The 17,160-nt window shown below is 43.9% G+C and overlaps 1 protein-coding gene across 7 annotated transcripts in view; it reads right to left on the reverse strand.

Moving 5' to 3' along the window:
* The window catches only part of LOC147422873 (uncharacterized), a 97,289-nt gene that overhangs the window by 14,814 nt on the left and 65,315 nt on the right, over nt 1-17,160 (reverse strand). For all 7 annotated transcript variants that reach the window (XM_086502054.1, XM_086502058.1, XM_086502057.1 and 4 more), the window contains one exon: nt 6,696-6,927. The gene's annotated coding sequence lies outside the window, so the exon portion shown is untranslated. The remainder of the gene's footprint in view (nt 1-6,695; nt 6,928-17,160) is intronic.

The following is a 17,160-nucleotide window of genomic DNA, read 5'->3' on the forward strand; positions in this document are numbered from 1 at the left end:
CTAAAACCCCACTCTTCCCTAATAACCTAGCCATGGCTAGTGGATTGTAAAAAAAAATCTCCCCATCCCACCATTTCTCTCTCTCTATCCCTACCTACTCTCTCTCAGTAGAGAGGCATCTAGGCCCTCTACAACAACCAGAGGATACTTGCAATGACCAATGGATAAGGACCACCTCTCAAGCCTATATAAAGAGGCCTCCGCTTAGCACAAAAGGGGGACATACACAAACAACAATGCACAGGACAGAGGAGACACCCAAGAGAGAACACTCATGTGTAGGAGGAGCATACTAGCTCTATGCACGCTACATTGTAAGCATCATTAAGCACGCAGTGCACCCATGCTTTAGAGCTGATGGCATCATGTTTGGTTGCAAGCTTTGGGCATTTTAGCATGGGCAACATCATCATGATTCACCGCACCACGTTGAGCCACTAATCACGATCACTCTTTGCACATGAAGTAGTCGTTACTCTCCCACCAAGCAACATGAGCACGCTTGGATTGAAGGCATCGCTCCCAATGTTGGTGATGGACGTCGTCGGTGGATGCATCGTCTTGCTATTTCCCCTCAACTAACCCTCCCGCTGACTCAAAACCTCGCCATGCACCATATGGCGCTCGTATTCCACATTACATCCCTAATGTCAAGAGCCAGGTTTGTAGTCGTCAAGACCATCACTTGTAAGTATCCCCTTCGCCAATAAAGGGTGTAATATTGTCTTGATCTTTTGAGTGCATTCCCGATTTGGGTTTCCTAGGATTACGGGATGTTTCGCTTCTTGTACACCACCCTACTCGTGCTCCATCATGTGAAATCTCTCCCACCAGTCAGTGTGCCTTGTCCCGAGCTTTTCACGTACCTCTCTTGTGCACACGCTAATGATTAATGATTAGGCATCTTTTCTACAAGTAAACGGTTACCACACCACCATTTCATGTTGATTACCTAGAGGGCATTTCACGTTTGCTACCCTAGGCCATGTATTTTGCGTCCTAGCCGCATTTATGCTAGGTGGTGCCCCTTCCTATCCATAGGATCACTCTCACCTCAAGATGATGCTTGGGGATGTTCAGGCTATGTGTTGTGCAGAGGCCACCCCATATGGCATGTCATTTCCGGCAATCAACATAAGGTTACAATATTGACATTCTGCAATAGATAAATGAAGCAGAAGAAATTGTTGCATACATAGTAAATTTTAAGCAAAAGATGCGTTCACGCAGAGCATGGTATAGTACTTATTACTTAAATTCCCATTATGCTACAAGTGAAGCAAACCATTAAGACCTTTGCATGCTGCTTACTAGAAATGCATGCATGCAAAGGCTTTATATCATATTCTTTTGTGTTAAACATCAAATAATCCTAGAATCCATGTGAAGAAATTTAACAATAATACACACTCAAGAAATTTCCCTTGAGTGCAATTGCTGAAATCAACTGACAAATTCTTTTGAAAATTTTGAGAAGGACAACTGTCAGATACATTGGATGATAAACATGCCAAAAGAATAAACACCATTTCTTGCTTGGTTGTTCTACTACTTAGTTCTTTGGTTCTTTCTTAGTGGATGTTCCTTGACCTTTAAGAGACAGAGAGAGACAGAGAGCAAGAGAGAGAATGAGAGGTGAAGATTATCTTACAGGGAGGAGATTGCACCTTGATAAGGTCCCAACCAACCATCTAAAAGGTCCCGATTGCCCACTCCGTTATGATTGGTACTTGCTTCTGTACTACATATGGAATGTTTACAAGAGACCATACGTAATGCTCATGCGATGTGAAAACTGCCCGGAAAGAAGTAAAACGAAGTAGGACCAACACATGCTATATAGCACAACCCAAAGGACCTGTTCTGCAGAAAATTGCACTGACACTAATTGAAATTTTGCATAAAAGGACGTAATTGCCTACACAGTACTGCCTGTAGTGGAAATGGAAGCCGAAATGAGCCCAAATGGAAAATCTGAGCAGACCATGCTCTACGAGCTCTCTCGAAGTATTTGTTGACCTGCTGACACTTTCACCCAAATCGGAGAAAGTTAGCAGGCGTGTGCTGGCGATGTTGGCGACTATGCCCGGGAGGATGCAACCTGCTCTGATACCAATTATTGGAAATAGGGTTGCAGGGAAACACACACAATTTGGAGAAGATAGAAGAAGCTCAAGGCACACAACAAAGAGTGTATTGCTTAGTGCACAAATGAAAGATAAGTTAACCATAGATAAGTTAACCTCTTAGTTAGGAAAAAAATGCCCCGGTGGTCCTAAGTGTGTTCACACACATCACTACCACATATGTATGGTAACAACTCTGTCCATCCGTTTGGGGATGGTATGTAGAAGAAAAATTCAACTTCGTGCCAAGGTTAGCGAACAAGGCTTGCCAAAAAGTTCCTGTCATGCAAGGATCTCGATTGCTCACAATAGACTTGGGCATCCCATAATGTTTGAAAATCTGTGCTAGAAAAACCCTAGCCATAAGATCTGCATTGATTGTTTTCCTGACTGAAGTAAAATGAGCTTGCTTGCTGAATCTATCAACAATGGTCTAAATCGCATCATTTTCAGTTAGAGTCTTTTGGAAATCCATGATAAAATCCATGGCAATACTCTCCCAAGTTGATCAAGCACAGGCTTGCAAGTGATCGTGTGAAGTCATCGTGCAGAGGTCGCTTTTCCGTACTTGGAGCGATAGGTAAAAGCTTGTGAATACGCTCTACGAGTTGTTGTTTTCATGTTCGTGCTTTTTGCAGGTACTCCATCGCGGAGAAGGAGCAAAGAGGCCTCGGACTACGCTTGGGGATTCCGAAAATGGAATCCGGAACGTCTGCAGAGTTTTAGCTCTGAGCAACAACGTTGAGAGCTTGCCTCTCAGAAATTTCTTGCACGGACAGGAATCGACTATCGAGTCTAAGCTTTAGAACGAAGGGGTTTCTCCGGTTCTTGTGCTCATAAAAAGATTCTCTGTAACAAATATTCTCTTTAACGGGGGCAACCAACCCATCTTCTTGTCCCCAATATTGTGTCGATCTTTTCCCTCGTCTCTTTTGGTTGAGAGTTTATTTATTTTCAGCTTATTGATTACTCGTGTACGCTCCCGTTTTGGGAATCCCCGAGCATAGCACGAGGCCTCCTTGCTCCTCTTCCGTGATGGAGTACTTGCAAAAAGCACAAACACGAAACAACTCGTAGAGCGTATTCACAAGCTTTACCTGTCGCTCCAAGTACGGGAAAGAGACCTTCGTACAATGGCTTCACGCAATCACTTGCAATGCTAGCGCTGACAGAACCGGGGGGGGGAGAGGTAGCGCTGGCTGATTTTATAGGCTGCGGGGAGCAGCGGGAATAGCCGGTGGAGATCCTCCCACAGTAGCAGCAAGGAGATAGTGCTGAAATAGCAGAGGGAAGAGATAGAAGGTTGGCATTGGTTTAGAGAGAGGAGCAAGAAAGAAATCACTGCTGAATTCAGCTGTGTAAGCAGCGCTAGTCCTTTTTGTAAAATTAAGCCTTTCTTTTTTTATATTGAGTGGCTGCCCACTTATTAAGTGGGCGGCCCGGTCATGTAATAAAAAATGTGAACATGTGAAAAACTCAGTGAGCTGAAAACCGATGCTACACCACACTTCCCAGGCATCCCTGGATGCAATTCTCAGGCACAGATGCTATGAAGACATAGATTCCTTGCAGGAAAGCATCTACTTTCCGGGAAAGCACTTGAAAATATTCCACTACAGACATAGATTCCTCACAAGAAAGCATCTACTTTCCGGGAAAGCACTTGAAAATATCCTGCTTTTTAGAAAATAACTTCTTAGAACCCATCTTTATTCAATTACGCGTATTCCATTTTCTAGTTCGGATTTCCTCCCAGACCAATGGAATATTTACTATCTGATACTCCCACCACCCATCATGTGACGCATCAGGAATACCCATTTCCTAGTCTTTCCCACCGAACTAACGGTACAACTTCTTCACGATGCTTAATGTCACCCATCATATGACACATCAGAGTTGTCCGTTCCTGATGGCTTTTACCAATTCCAGTAGATCTTCAGTTCCTAACTTTTACAATTCAAGTGTACACAATTAAATATCCTAATTTCACTAAATAGGAATTACTCTGAAAAATAAGAAAATTGTCCATTTAGTAATAGTTGTCTCTCCCCTCCACCTCCTAGAGTCTCCTCGGATGTCTCCATAATAATCCATTGCAATTCCTTAGTGCCATGTGTGTATGTGTGGTGTCCTATAGGCCATGAGTCCCTATTTGACGTCCTTGCCATCGATGATGACATGGTTGTCACGGTATATGACTCTAGAAGATTGGGTCCCCTAGTAGAGTGTGTAGAATCACCCTCTTCCTCATGCAGGTGGCCCTCTCCATCAATAAATAGAGCATAGAGTGAACAATTGGTGCCAAGCCATCTATCAGTTGATCTTTATTAAAGGTATTATCATCTTGCACATGTAGTCACTCGTCATGGCTGACAACAACACAGATGTGTTCAAGATTTTTGTTGCTGATGAGGATAAATTGGATGGGGACAAATGCACCTAATATAAATCAAAGAATGTACACCCACACGTGCACCACCATCAGAATCCTCCACATTCCCAAAAAGCAAGAAAGTTAATGCATAGGAGATGAGACCCATACTTCCTTAAAGAAAGTGATGACCTGCATCTGTAAGTGTTTAGACACTATCCCAAACCACATAGTGTCGAGGTAAGACCTACACTATTTTTATGAGCCCTATGTAGTTACCCGATGCAACCCATATTAGACTCCCTGATCAAAATCCATACTCTACTGTGTAAGCTCGAGCTTACGCGGGTGTTTGTTGAGGTAAGCATGTAGCTGACACTCAAGGTGAGGAAAAACCCTTAAGCCAAGCATGCACCGTTTATATGCATGACACTTTTCCTGTGGAACCTATAAGCCTCAGACACATGCTACTCATTCCCTAAACACATGCTACACACTTGATAGCCACATGCTACTTCTGGTAGCTCACATGACCCTCGCCATCCACTTGTGGTGCATATCCATCCAATCATTGATTTCACATCTCCTACCATGAGCCTGTAAATGGTCACTATCCAAAGCTTGTAAATTCTATCTAATTCTAATCAATCAAGCAAGTTCATTTTTCTTTTCATTGCATTGAGTACTCTCTCTCTAATCTACTTATTTCTAATTGTTATGAATCTCCTATTATGATGAATGCCTCGTTGGTCTATCCACCATACATTGTCCTTAATTGTCATGAATTATAGAAACACTTGCACACATTAGAGCTTTTTGTGGAGATCGATAGTTCAAAGGGAACCTTGGGAAACTGTGGTCATGATCTTTCCCACCTCGCTTGCAAGCTGATGAAGATAGATAACTATATGCGGCATTAGCTATGTTAGAGAGGTAGTGCCATCAGGCACAGTTCCAAGAGCCCCATACAAAGAGCTAGTATTTGATACATTGCACATACAAGTTTACAATGTTACAAAACTTTTGAGGGGTGAGCCTTCAAAAAGGTGACACAAAATACTCAAGAGCCTCCAGCTAAGCCTTGAGAAAATGGGACCATTGCATGAGCACAAAAGCACCATTGAAAGGAGTAAATAGAAAGAGGACAATACAAATCAATAAGCATGAGTCCAATACAAGTGGTTCTTGAAGCTCATACACATTCTGCAAAAAAGGGGCCGAATCTTGCTTGCCAGTCACACATATTGAGCAAACTACATAAGGAGAGGAAAGTATTTGGCAACCCATCAATGAAACTAATGCTTCATTGTGGCAACCCATTGTGCAAGTGCCAAATCAAACATAGTAGAGAGTTGACAAAGTAGTACCATGAGACGAGAGGAGAGAATTGTGAGCTTGGTCCTATCTCCACAACCACAATCGCTGGATCCATAATGGCAGCTACTACCACGACTCAAACATGTCCCAGTATAGCTCTTGAAGATATATAGACACACATCATTTGACATGCCGACACACAAGACACACTTGGTGTGCATATATAAGAGAGAGAGGGACCCCAGAAAATGGAATGTTGCATATAGGTAACAGCTATCCGTTATGGAAACAAAACTATGCCACCAATTTCAATAAGGTTCAAGGTACAACAGCCTTTTATCACTAACACCTCTTTCAGCCAAGTGATCCTAACCAGCCTTTTATCTCTAACACCTCTTGCAGCCAAGTGATCCTAACCAGCCCACCAAACATTCCCAGCGAGCCTCCAGTGGACAGTTCCTCTCCTTGAGGCCAATAGAGTCACACTCTTTCTCTAATCATGCATCAAAGGTTCATGGCCAACATTTACCTCTGATGCCAAAACCGAAATTTCATGCAACAAATTACCACCCAAAACAAGGTCAAGGTACAATTTCTTTCCCCATAATCTTACCAGTTAACACTCCGCACAGCCCAGAACTCCCAACCAACCCAGCACGGTCCCCCTAGACACTTCATCTCCTTCACACCAATAGATTCATACACTTCCTGAAATCGGGCATCAAAGCTACCACTATCCTACCAATCATTCCATCCTCCTGTAGTAGGGTGGCCATTCTTCACTTTGACACAAAAACTTCTTTCTCTAGTTAAACAAGCTTTATGACAGAGAATTGAAATCATACAAATGCTTTAAAAAAACAAGGATAAAGGTTCACCAGCTTCCTCTTCGTTATCACTAGTATCTGAGGAGGACGGATCAGAATAATGTTTCCTTTTGCGTCTGTGAGATTTTAAGATCTTGCTACAACTTGAATCACTATCGCTCCCTCTTTCAGAATCCTCCAAAGAAGAATTCCTTTTTAACCTTGTCTTCCTTTCTCGCTTTCTCTTTTTCCTATTTTTTTCCTTGCCATGCTTCTGAGATCTGTGGCTAGTTTCCTTCTCTATCTGTGAAGTAACAGCAAGCAATGAAATAAAAATTAGATGTGCGTTACCCTAAAAGTAACTAATGCATAGACCTTTTAAAGGACGTCATAAAATGCTTTATAACTAAGATATACACACTCCTGAAAACTAAATAACATCCTCAAGATTACACGCACGTCAGATTTGCAATCATATGCCAACTGCAGAAAACTAAATAACATTCTCAAAAATATTGCCTTTATCAGGTTATCTGTATAGACAGATCACGAAAAGGAATTTGACAACAGCAAGTAAAGAGGAGATGTCTAGTACACTCAAAACTGAAGTTTTTCACAAAAAATTCTAGGATAATGAAGAACCCATCTCGCTGGGAGTATCAAGTTACAACCAAGAAGCATGTTTTAGAGAATTAAGATTGTAAAGCATAAGTGAAAAAAGCATTGTTCAACACATTGTCATTACGTATTTCAATTTTCCAGTCACTTTATAACTAAAGGTGTATTTTGACAAGGATTAAGACTTTGTATCAAATAGGCGGGCAAGCATTTGTTATGTGCTAGCATGCACTGGTACTAGTTAGCATTTGGAAACAAAAGAATCCTCAAAGCAAAAACATCACATCAATTCAGTGCTATGACAGCATACTCTAACCATCTCTGTAGTGCATAGAATGCCGAACACAAATTTCAAGCTGCAACACTTGTACAGATGCTAGAATGCATGAAATAGACGGTAAATGCAATCAATGGACGACTTATGATTTCATGTAGCGGTCATGAAATCCTGTCAAAATTCTTATTTTGATGTAGTACCCGCAATGCAATGTATAAAAGGTAATACAACCCCAATGCACTTTGTCACAAAGTGATGATGCGTCATGACAGACCAACCAGCACCGAGCCAGAATCAAACCAGAAGATCCAAATAACAATGCAGATGCTCGCGAATTGCGCCATGAATCACAAGATTGTGCGGCCAAATGCTGACATGCCCCTACAGCAATGCTCATGCGGCAGTTTATAGATTTGCCGACGTGGCTGATTTGACACTTGAGATGCTTTTTGGGTGACAGTTTATTGAGAGCAGATAAATTCAGATGCTTTTGTGCATTAACTAAAAGATCTATATAAAAATAACTTGTGATTTTTAAGTGGTTTTTGGGACCAAGTGCCAAGGTACCATTGATCTCAAATTGTGACTCTATCGTTGATTAAAAGAGTGTGTGTGTGCACTCGGAACACATGTAACTTTGACACTTTATCAATAAATAAAGGAAATACCGCCAAGGGCGCCTAGTTGAGGGGCCAATGTTTTTGAGAGTGCAACTTCGCCACTTTGTCCTCTTATCTAATTATATTTCAAGTTCAAGTCCTGATTTTCATTCCAAGTCAATATCGTTGCAGTGTTTTGACTGCCTTGTCAAGTGACGTGCCGGTTTCACTCTTAAAGAGTTCCGAGTTGTGATAACATTGCTTTAATTCGATCCTAGGTGATTAAATATGTGATTAAGGTTACTATCCCTTGAGTGCCCATACATTGTCGACCAAAAACCCTAGGAGTAAAAAATATATTGTAATGTGTGAACTTACTTAATGCTTATGCACTCAAGCTCTCAAGCAAGAGTGTAGCTATGGAGTCCTTGAGCTTCTTCATGCTCATGTGATAAGTCACCCAATGGAAGCAATGCTTATTTTCTCTAATGCTTTCCTGGATCACCAATGGTAGCATATGTTTGTTGCTTACATGGGTATGTGTACTTGCATGATTGTGTTTAAGGATATACCTAGATAATCCAGGATAAGCCAAGATTCACCCTTAAAGGAGAGTGCAAGGTATCGACCCATGGTAGTCACACACAAGATAATATAACCATCAGCTCCATTGACTAAATACCACGACATCCCCACTAACGTCGTCAATGCCAAATAGTGGATGTAGAACAAGGTAGCTAGTTTGCTGCTTTGCATGCGAAACCACTCCATCTCCAAGTGCATGTATGTGTATGTAGAGTAGATTAGCAGTGTGTGCAAGTTTCCATGCATGCTTCACTAGCCTACTCCATCTAGAGAATGCATGCATTGCTATGTGTGTGTGGTTGAGAGAGTTGAATTGAGAACGAAGAGTGGTGCCTTTCAATGGTTGCACTTCTCTATTGCCTCATAGAGTACTCTTTCAATTTCGATATATTGAACTCTCTCACCTTGTGCGGGATGGCTCCGTGCTTCAGCCAAGTCGATACAGCTCTTAGATTGACAATTTGAGGTGTGAGTGTTGATTTGCGGCATCCACTTGCTATGACAATCACCGCACACCATCTCTCCCACAATCTATGTACCAAAATAAGAACCTCAAACTCATCTCTAAACAGTTCTCTTGTTACACCCCCTTATCATAAAGCAATATTTGTAAAATATCCTTGAAAGACAAACTATTTGTCACAAACTGTTGACGTGTCAAGCCACTAAAGGTCCGACTCGATTAGGGCTCCCCGAGCCAACCTACAGATCTCCGCTGAGGCTACCCCTAACCAACCTGCATATCCCGGCCGAGGGGCCAAAACCCTAGCATCATCAGAAGAGCGGTTCCTCGCCGAGTGGCCTAATGATTAAAAAGTCTTCCCGACTTATGGCACCCCGTCGCCGATGGGGCCTGATTGACTAATCCCTATTGCAATCATGTCTATCGAGATCATTCAGACCAAAATGCTACAATCATTTCGTCTATCAGTTCCTGCACTTAAACAAGTCAAGAACAAATCAGTATCATACCATTTCATAAAGTCATTACAGCAGAATAATGTCAGCTCTCAGTATCCCTGAAGCTCAAAGAGACATCAGTGACTCTAGTATCGAAAATCAAGGCATCTGTTAACAAAGGAGCGGAGTAACTCCCCTCTTGTAAGTTGTGCATACCCACTGCACCAGATTTCCGGCCAAGCTGAATTCGGGGTTCCAATTGGAATAGACTATGCTAAACCAAAAGGTTCAAGGTAAAGTTTCACAATCTGAGGAGTATCTGCTAGGTCCTCCTCCTCCATCCTTTTCGCATCCAATGCAAGATAGTTCTTGAATTTAACCAAGAACCGCCTTATCACTTTACCCTTAATCTTTCTCTCTTTATGTACCAATATCTGTTCTGGAACAAGGATCTCCTCATTTTCTTCCACTTCGGGTTGCTGATCAGGCTCCCCGTCTTCGGCCACATTGCTTTTAAAAGGCCTCAGGAGACTCACATACAAAGCATTGTGAATCCTCCAAGTTTCGGGCAGCCTCAATCGGAAGGAGACATCATTTATCTTTTCTGAGATAGGGAAAGGTTTGTAGTATCGCATACTAAGCTTTGGAAAAAGCCTCTCCTTTCCCTTTTTCTTTCTCAGGCGTGCCTTCTCAAAACGAAAGAGCACCCAATCATTCTCCTTCAATTTCAAATCGCGACAATGGTGATCTGTTGCCTTTTTCTGTCTTTCTTGAGATTTCTGCAAAGCCTCGTGGACCTTGGCAAAAGCAATGTCCAAGTCACGCGTGTACTCATCGGCTTCAAAAATCTTATCTTTCGTGCTTAGGAAGGGTGCAACCTTCGTAGCACCTTCAATAATCTCAAATGGCGCCTTCCCCGTCGAAGAGTGTATCGTGTTATTGTAGGCACATTCCACCAAAGGTAAATACTTTTCCCATTGAGTCTTCTAATCCGAGATGTAAGACTTCAATAAATCTAGTACCACTGAATTGGCAATCTCAGATTTCTCGTCAGTCTGCGGTGGAAAGATGACGAGAACTGCAACCGCGTGCCAATGTTCTCCCAAATTGCCTTCCACAACAAACTTGTAAATATGGGGTCCCTGTCGGAGACAATCGTCTTGGGCATGCCATGTAATCTGAAAATCTGGGCCACAAACAGTCTCGCTAAGTGATCCGGCTTGACTGTTTTCTTCACTGGAATGAAATGAGCCTGCTTGCTAAATCTGTCAATAACAGTCCAGATACCATCGTGACCACTCTGTGTTCTCGGGAGATCAAAAATGAAATCCATTGCAATACCTTCCCAGGGGCAGGTGGGTATGGGCAAAGGCTGTAACAATCCATGTGCTTTATGTCTGTCAAACTTGACCTTTTGGCATACCAAGCAACTGCACACAAACTCGTCCACATCCTTCTTGAGTGTCGGCCAAAAGAAGTATCTCTCTACCCCTCTCAAGGTGGTAACAATGCCGCGGTGACCTGTAAAAGGTGGACACTGGCATTCGGTCATAACCTTTTCCCTCAACGGCTGTGTAACACACAACATGGTTTTCCTCATCAAGTAGCCATCCCGAATGGAATATCCCGCTACTATCTCCCCATCCCCTATCCGTGTAAAAATATTTGCAAAATCTGTATGTGGCATACTGATCGACCATATCCTCGAAGCTCCTACGATGTATCACGGAAATAGCCAGAACCAACGGCTTCCGAGACAAAGCATCCACCACCAAATTCTTTTGTTCCTGCACATGGACAATCTGGAAGTCAAAATGTGACAAGATGTTCGCCCACCGCATCTGCTTTTCCGATAGATGCTTCTGTGACAAGAAGTAGCGTAAACTCTGATGGTCTTTAAAGACACTAAAATCCGCTCCGAGTAGGTAGTGCCACCACTGAATAAGAGCATGGATAACCACCAAAAGCTCTTTCTCATAAATCTGTACTGTCAATTCCAGCCTTGAGAACAATCGGCTCTCGTAAGCAATGACATGGCCTTCTTGCATTAAGACCATACCTAGACTACGACCACAAGCATCACAATATACTTCAAATGACTTATGCAAGTCCGGCAAAGTCAAAACTGGCCATGTAGTCAATTTCTCTTTCAATGTCTGAAAGGCAGTCACCTCTGTGGGTCCCCATGAGAAAGGGACTTCTTTCTATGTCAAAATATGCAGAGGGGAAGCAACCTCTTCAAACTTTCTAATGAACCGCCTGTAGTACAAACACAAGCCCAAGAAACTTCTAACTTCGTGGACATTCTTCAAATTGGGCCAATCACGGATAGTCTCTATCTTGGCCGGGTCTGTCTGCACCCCTGCTACAGACACAGTGTGTCCCAAAAAGTGTATCTCTGGTAGAAAAATTCACTTTTCTTCGCATTAATCACCAACTTGTAATCTCATAATGCCTGAAAGACCTGAAGCAGATGTTCTCTATGTTCTGCCTCACCCTTGAAGAAAACAATGATATAGTCAAAGAAAGTGCCAACAAATAGTTTGTACTCTTAAAAAATCATGTCCATCATCCGGTTAAATGTCGCAAGAGCATTGGTTAAGCCAAAAGGCATCACCAAAAACTCAAATAACCCAAAAGTCGTTTGAAAGGCTGTCTTGTAGACGTCTCCCGGCGCGATTCGGATCTGATGATATCCACTCTTCAAATCGATCCTGCTAAAGCACGAGGATCCTGTAGTCGGTCAAGTATATCATCGATCCTAGAAATCGGAAATCTGTTCTTGATGGTTATTTTGTTGAGAGCTCTATAATTGATGCACATTCTCCAAGATCCGTCTTTCTTCAAAACCAACAACACTGGAGAGCAATATGGTGAAGTACTAGGCTGGACAAGACCCGTTTCCAACAGGTCTTTCACTTGGTTCATAATTTCTTCGTTCTGGGTTCGGCTCACATGGTAAGGTGGTCGGTTCGGTGGTGTGCTTCCAGGTATCAGATCAATGGTATGATCCTCAGGACGAGCGGGTGGTAACTCGCTTGGCAAGCCCTCTGAAAAGAAATCGGCATGAGTGTGGAGAAAATCCTGGCATTCTTTATCAAGTTCAAACATATTTTCCATATTCTCATCATTCATCTCTCTATAAGATCGAGTAAACAAACAGACTGGATTTCATTAATTTTGAAATGGCCGAAGCCGATACAATAGGGACAGACTCGCCCTTAATTTTTACATCAAGTACAATGGTTCTACCCTTCTCTGTGGTCAAAGTCGCTTTTCTCGCCCGATAGTCCACCACGGCATTGTTCTTGTGGTACCAAGGAATTCCCAAGAGGACATCACAACCTTCCAAAGGCATTATATAGCAGTCCTCATGCCCCAAATACCCCTAACAATGCAACCGAAGTTTGCCAATGACAGGTGTAATGGCTACGTCCCTGCCAGGTGCCACTAGAACTGCCTCTGCTAGTGGTCCCATCCGATCGGGTGTGATAAAAGCAAGAAAGTCTGAGAATTCAAAGAAGGTGGACAGTCAGTTAAATTTAACACGTTTTCTGGTTTTCGAGATGCTTCGAAGGCTTTGGCCTTCATACAGCAATTTGGCATAGCTTTCTCTGGAGGGCGTTATTCAGAGCACTCCAAGATTCGGAGGGCTACTTCCTACTTCAGGGGAAATGTTCAAACTTGATGGTCCACGCTTCTATTGAACCGGAAAGCGCCAGTTAAATGGCTGAAATTTAAAAGGCTTTTTATTTCTTCTTGGTTGACTCGAGAGTACGAACGCGACACATGAATTGCTTGGAACCATCTTCGGATGACCAAGAAGGATACTTTGGACGCATATTGCGAGAGATTCTGGAGCTCTTTTCTACCAACCTCTTCATTTAAGAAGATCTCGTTCAAGGAGCAGATTGAGTGGTTTACCTTGGGTCTTCCTACAGAGATCCGAGATCACTACTTAGAGCAAAAGTCAAATTCCAGTTAGGAATTGATGAGTCATGCGAAACGGGGTTTTGCCATTCACTCAGGCAGTTTGACCTACCCCACAGATGAAATCATGACACAAAGTAATGAACAGACTTCGAACAATGAAAGTAGAAAGAAGAAGAGTAACCCAGAAAAGAAAGAAAAGGATGCACGACCCAAGCTTACTCTTTCACAGAGAGCTCTTTACATCAAAGAGGGGAAGTGCTTTGGATGCGGGGAAACTGGGCATATCTTCACGAAGTGCCCTAAAAAGGCACCGAAAGAACAGAAAGACAAGGATGAAGACAGGCCTGAAGGTTCGAGAGTAGTTGAGGAACGTGGACGAAAAGGCAAGATGAAAGCAGGACTATTTCCAAATTGCATGGGGACTGACCCAAGCACGATTGATGAGAGTACAGAACTTTGCCGAGCTTGAACATGAGTTAGTGCTTTAATAAAAGGTTGTGTGTCATTCACAAAATAGTTCTCTAAGAGAAACAGTTTCGTGATCCTAAAATCTAATTTAACATAATATGGCGGAAGGGGGAGCCCTTTACAGGTGTCAAAATCTGCGACATGAAGGCTAAACTCCAAAACTAAGAGAAGCCTCTGTGCACGCGATAAAAAGGGAGAGAGAAAAAGAGAGAGAGAGAGAGAGACCGTCTAAGGTGACTGGCCGTACTAGTAGCATTAATTTTGATGAGGCAATTTTTACTCTGAAAGGGTGCTTGTGGGGAGATTGAAAGATTTAATGTGTTATGAGTAATGTTACAAAAGGGAAAAGCAGTTGTAGGTGGTCGTAAAGCGAGAGGGCACAAGAGGGGCAGACGTTTCCATGGGGGCCTTATTCTTGCATGGATAGATAATCGTGGAGGCGGTCGCAGATGATGAGGTCGTAGAGGGTGACTGGATATGAGAGAGAGAGAGAGAGAGAGAGAGAGAGAGAGAGAGAGAGAGAGAGAGAGAGAGAGAGAGCAACTAACAAAAGAGCACCTTTCGTTCTGGGATGCTGAAGGAAAGCAGTCCAAAAACCACAACACCAAAACATAGTAGAATTGTCCGAAACTGGGCTAGATTTAGACTTCTTTGCCTTTTTCTTGCCCTTTTGCTTTTTGCTTTGCTTTTTGCCTTTTCTGTCTTCTTCGCTCGAATCGGAAGAGCTAGAAGAACTTGAAGAAGAAGAAGAAGAAGAAGAACTAGGTGATCCTTCAAACCGCACACGCTTCTTCTGGTTTTTGGTCGAGGCAAAAGTAGACTGACGACCCAAATAACCCGGGAAGTCACTTCCTTTCTTTTGCTTTTTGTCGTGCTTTTCTGCTTTGTTCTACGTGTCAAAAAGCTGAAAAATCCGTGCATCAACCACCTCTTCTAATTCCTGCTCAATAAACATCCTTGGGGTAGGAGGTTTCTTAAGTACTGGTTTGGGGGGTGGTTTTGTGGTCTGCTGCCACTGTGCATACACCTGGTCGAAGGAGGTCTGAGTCATAGATTTTGCAAATTTCGGGTCCTTTGCAAAATTTAGCATCATCTTTCGTGCGTCGTCAATCAGTCATCGACACTCCATCTCTTCAAGCTCCGCCGTAGTAGTCCAAGGTGGGCCGTACTTCTCGCGTGAATCTTCTTCGTGATCTCCTCCTGCATCTCCAAATGCAGAGGGAGTCGATTGGTCTTTGTCTGAAGCCATAAGTGCCGCGTAAAAAGGATAGGATTTCCCGGTAGAAGAGAAACCGGCCGCGCTCTAATACCACTGTAACAAACTTGGACACTCCAAGTCAAGAATCTACCGTGACACCACAAGAAAACACTTCAAACAGTTCACAATTGATTCGACAACGGCCGGCGGAGTTCCGTGCCTAGAGATGTTGACCCCAAAGACTGGCGCCCCTTTCGATATTTCTTTTTGTATTAATCTGCAACTCAAAGTACAAGCGAGTGAGAGGCTCTCACTCTCAGAGTCTACGTCTAGATGCTCTGAGAAGTGGGAAGCCTGCCCACTTATTTAAAGGTTACAAGGGATGGCCAAAAGCAGAGCCCCAAAAGCTGTCCCAAAAGCTGGACATAAAAAGCTTACAAGAAATAAATCAAGTTCTCTAACAAGCTAGCTTAATAAAATTAAAGCAAGCTTGCGTGCTTTTTCCCCAGTATTGCATAGCCAAAACAGGTCCAAAAGCTGCCATAGAAATTCCGTACGATCAGCCTGAAAATCCGCCGCAAATCACGGGGGTCCGTACATGCCACGTCAGCACGGCGCCGCATTTTCCGAGTCTACGGTGCCACGTCAACAGTTCAGCAGGGTTCCCAATTCGGCCAGCCAAGGGAGGATATCTGTGTGTGTACAAGGTAGCCACGTCACCAGTTTGTGACACTCCACCCGATTTCCCCTCCGCTCCTCCCTCCACCTCTCCACCTCGCCCTCCTCCCTCTGCCGCTCCCCACCCCCCCTCTCCTTGCTCTCCCTCGAGCCCCCCTGCTTCCACATCTCCTCCCGCCCCTTCTCCGCAGCCATCCCAAGGAGCAGGACCATCCTCGGCTGCTAGGAGATCTCTTGGCAGCGCTTTTGCCACGAGTCGCTTGGCGAGAGAGGGACAGCCTTTCTTGCGTACCCCCCTTCTCGTGCAGACGTCCTCCTTTGCAGCAGTTTCTCGTGGACTGACGAGCTTCGACATTCATCGTCGTTGGGATTTCTTTGCCTACGACTTTACACGGTTTCTCGGCGACCCCTCACCAAACTTTTGAAGGCAGGTTGCTTCAAAGTTCGTGTACTATTCCTTGCAGCTAGAGGGATAGAGGCCCTGGACTCAGCGGTTGGCTTCTCTTTTCCCCTATGCGACAAGGACCAGCCTGAGTGGACTTTAGACTTTGTGTTGGAGTGGCTGCAAGTACAGGCCCTGGAGTTCTCTCACCACATGGGAGACCTAGGGGTTACAGGCTTGGTTCAGACTCTATGGCCGTTGCAGCTAGAGGGATAGAGGCCTTGGACTTCCCCACATGGGAGACCTAGGGGTTACACGCTTGGTTCAGACTCTATGGCCGTTGGCCAAGTTTTCAGTGATGCCTCCAGACTCAGCACGATGTAGACACATTGTGGTTCACTTCTTTGCTGACACGCAGAGCCCGCCATGCTATGTACACATACATGAGGACTCCTGGACAGAGGAGGTTGCCTTGCGCACGGCTCATTCTTCTTGGGCTTGGGCTAGACACTCTTTGCAGTCACGCCTATCTTGGGGACGCTCGGATGCGGATTACTCCCCATCCAAGCATGCCTCGAAGATAGCACGGTTAGTTGCTACTGCAGCATTAGTTCTCTCTCGCTCCCCATGAGGATCGTCTCATGGAACGTGCAGGGATTAGGTGGGCCCCAGTTTCAACGACAGACTGCTCCCCATGAGGATCGTCTCATGGAACGTGCAAGGATTAGGTGCGCCCCAGTTTCAGCGACAGAGGGGCTAACTGCGTCAAGAGCTTCAGCGATGCCTTGTAGGTGGAGAGTTTGACTTTTATGCTACAGGAGCATCATTTGCGTGAGAGTCGCATTAGACGCTGTAGTCAGATTTTGCGTGGGCGGTATGAGACATTCTGGTCAGCTGCA

Source organism: Adiantum capillus-veneris, chromosome 26 (genome assembly GCF_014529385.1).
Source record: "Adiantum capillus-veneris isolate H3 chromosome 26, ASM1452938v2, whole genome shotgun sequence".
Taxonomy (NCBI): domain Eukaryota; kingdom Viridiplantae; phylum Streptophyta; class Polypodiopsida; order Polypodiales; family Pteridaceae; genus Adiantum; species Adiantum capillus-veneris.